The sequence below is a fragment of the Pygoscelis adeliae genome, unplaced genomic scaffold, assembly GCF_000699105.1.
Source record: "Pygoscelis adeliae isolate BGI_AS28 unplaced genomic scaffold, ASM69910v1 Scaffold113, whole genome shotgun sequence".
Lineage (NCBI taxonomy): Eukaryota > Metazoa > Chordata > Aves > Sphenisciformes > Spheniscidae > Pygoscelis > Pygoscelis adeliae.
This window is the reverse complement of record NW_008825108.1, coordinates 16,199,948-16,203,159: the sequence shown is the minus strand read 5'-3', so window position 1 is coordinate 16,203,159 and position 3,212 is coordinate 16,199,948. Positions and strand designations below refer to the sequence as shown.

General features: G+C 38.1%; 2 protein-coding genes across 2 annotated transcripts in view; one reads left to right on the top strand and one right to left on the bottom strand.

Annotated features, from left to right (window-relative positions):
• Positions 1 to 160, bottom strand: part of LRRN3 (leucine rich repeat neuronal 3) — a 35,274-nt gene extending 35,114 nt beyond the window's left edge. Inside the window, exon 1 of the mRNA XM_009327637.1 lies at positions 27 to 160. The gene's annotated coding sequence lies outside the window, so the exon portion shown is untranslated. The remainder of the gene's footprint in view (positions 1 to 26) is intronic.
• IMMP2L (IMP2 inner mitochondrial membrane peptidase-like (S. cerevisiae)) overlaps positions 1 to 3,212 on the top strand; it is a 487,018-nt gene that overhangs the window by 226,558 nt on the left and 257,248 nt on the right. The window lies entirely within an intron of this gene.

Genomic DNA, 3,212 nt, shown 5'->3' with positions numbered 1-3,212 from the left:
AAACTTGAAAATAAAGAGGAACTTACCCTATAATAAGAGTAGTTTCAGAGCTGGAGGAGTTCTTGCATCTCGGTAATTTTGATTCCTTAGTTCAGGTAGCCACATACTTGTATTAAAGCCAGAGTCTGAATAGATGTGCATACATGTATGTGGGTGGGTGAGTCGGTGTGCGTGCGTGTGTCTAACGGTATATAATACAAAGATGTATCTATTGATATCCTACAACATGAGAGACTGTGCTGCCAGCTGAGATCCCTTACGTTTGCCAGAGTGGGGAGAGAGATGCTCGCTAGCTCTTCTTATTTCTCCTTGTTTCCATGATGGTTAGTGGTGCATCGTTCACCTGCTTGGTTGTCACACTGACATGGTGCTGCCTCTTCAGTGGTCATTAATAACTGAGGCCCTTCCACTCCCCAGAGAGGAGCCAATGCTTCGGCGTGCCCAGATGCCGTGTAGTACGCGCGGCTGCGCCAGCCTGGTTGGCCGTGGGAAGCTGTCTGTTACGTGACACTGCTGCTTCGGGTACGGGTACACGAAACACGCCTTTGCGCGGTTCCAGAGATCTCTTCCGCCGATTTGTGGGAGTTACAGGGCATGCTTTGTGTTTTTACAGAACAGCTTGGGAGGTTTAAATCCCTTTTTTAAAAAAAAAAATAAAGCTATATAAAGATGTTATCTGTATTCAGAACAACTGATTAGAGATCACTGAAGTTCTTCAAAGGCTGCTGTTGTTCAGAGGATACTGCATGTTGAAACCATTCAGGAAAAATGCACGCACCCCCCGCCCCGAGTTTTGCTGCTTTTTTTTTAGTTTAAGAAAGTAAAGGATTTTTCATACTACTCCTTTCCCAAATTTTATAAAATATTAAATTTTATTACATACATTTATCAGTAGAAAGTAAGAGCAGGAAAACATCTTTCTGAGAAATGAAAGTTCAGAATAAACTGAGGAAGAGGTTGGTTAAAAAAGTAAGTTTCTTTCAATCTCTGTCTACTTGACTCTCTCTTTTATGGCCATCTAATTATATAAACAATAGGCTGCACAGATTTTTCCTTCCCTTCCTTCCATCTTCTTTTCTTTCTACCTTCTCCCTTTGTGCCATACTCTTTGGTGAAGAATTTTTTTTTTTCTATTTGTTCTGTATCTGTGAACAAAGTGCATACAAACTACGAAGTTTTTAAAAATTGAAAAATAATTCACGATTTTTTTTTTCAATTTAAGGGAAGTATACACTGAAATATATCATCCCTTCTCCTAGATATACAAAACAATAAATGAGATAGATGTTAGGAAAAGTGGGGTTTTTTTATCTTACATGCTGTTTTATATAAAGGAAATTACTTTGTAGTACAAGATGAACAATAGCGAAATACAAAGAGTTGGTTATCAACAGGTCAAAAGGAAGAAAATGTTGGCTATCTTGCATTAATTCAGTACTACAGCCCTGACTGAGGCAGGCCACCCTCTAGTGGATTAAAGTGAAATGTGGTTCTGATTTCACACTCTTCTGCTTTGTTTGAAGAAAGGCTCACAGTCCTGTCTAATAATAGTATGAAAAATTTCTGAAGATTAGCAAACAATGTAAGTTAATGTACTTTTTGCAACAGCAATAGCACTAGAATTCTATTGGTTACTATTTTATGAATACTATATATCATTTTGATACACTTTGAGTCTGAGATTGTGGACTGCTTTATTTTGGTTTTTATTCTGAAAGTAAATGATTTTACACTTCATAAAATCACTTATTATGAAAAGTGAATTAAAGTAATGCCAACTTCTTGAATAAATTTCAGTTTGTTATAACTGGTTAGGACAAATTTTGCAAAACCAGTCCTGTTTGACTCACCAGTACTTTGTTGTGGCTGTAATAAAGCAGGTTTTTTCCCTTCTGCCTCAAATTTTTGAATATTGCATTTAAACTAAGTACAGGGAGCATCGTTTTAAATTTTTTAAAGATGTCTGCTGTTCAGTTTTCATACAACTGAGTAGGACTGCCTCATATATGAAATAATGGCATTTAAGTGACAGACTGCAAATACATGAAATACCCTAGGGTGGGAGGAAGGCCACGTGGCCCTTCCATTTTCTCCCATTCTCTTATTATGGGCATTACATTTTTTTTCTAATGTGAGTTAAAGAGGTATAACAAAAACAGTTGGGACCAACCCATCTTTGGTTACCTTTCAGGTTTTCTGACCTGGGGTTGGGACAGGGAACACCTCAGGCCAGAAAGATGTCACATCACCTTTCTCTAGCCTCAGGACTCATTGGTGAAACCTTGTATCTCCTTTGCCCCCATGGGGTGGCTTTCGGAGTCTCCGATAGTACTTAATGTTCACCATCATGAGCTGCAAATACAAACCATTGCAAACTTCCCAAAGTGAAGGCCTATGAGCCTTCCCTGCTGCGCAGCGTAACGGCCCGTGTCTGATGGGGCAGCGCTCAGGACGTGTTAAGGAAGCACAACCAAAAGCCAGAAAAGTAAGGCTTCCCGCCACACTAGCCCCCACAGCAAAAATGGAAATCCTTCCTGATCCCAGCCATGCGGTTAGTCACACCTCTCCCAAACAAAAGATGTAAACCTGTGCTACAGGGGTAGGACGGTGGGTGGAGTAAGAGAGAAGAAAATTTCAAAAAGTTTGGGCAAAATTAAAAATAGGAAAACGTTCTGTTAAAGCCAACTAAATACTGCTGTTTCTCTTGTCTCAACCAATGGAGAAACAGAAGATCAGGGGAAAAGGGAATAGGTAGGGTTTACCTTTGCCCTACATGAAAGCTTTCTTGGGTTTTGCACCTAACCTCATGTACTCACTGTGGTTCATTCAAAATCTGGCTTTCTAGTTAACATGAGAATCATGCAAAAACATAATCAATGATTTGCCATGTGAAATTAACATTATAGAGGTGCTTAATTTTGGTTGATTGGTATGGACTGTGTAATTAGAGGGCTAAATAATTAAATCAGCGAAAGTATACTTGCATAAAGAAAGTGAGTTCTTATGATAGACTATATATGCAATTAAAGTACCTCCTTGATAGGCATACATTTACATATTAGTTAAAATGTTATTATGTCATAATAAAGTTCTGTTTCATAAAAAAGTGAAATAATTGAATTTTTTAATTTAGCTAATGCTAAAGAATAAATGTCTTTTTCAAACTATCTGCAGGAGAAAAATATCTTTTATAACCAATACAATTATGATCA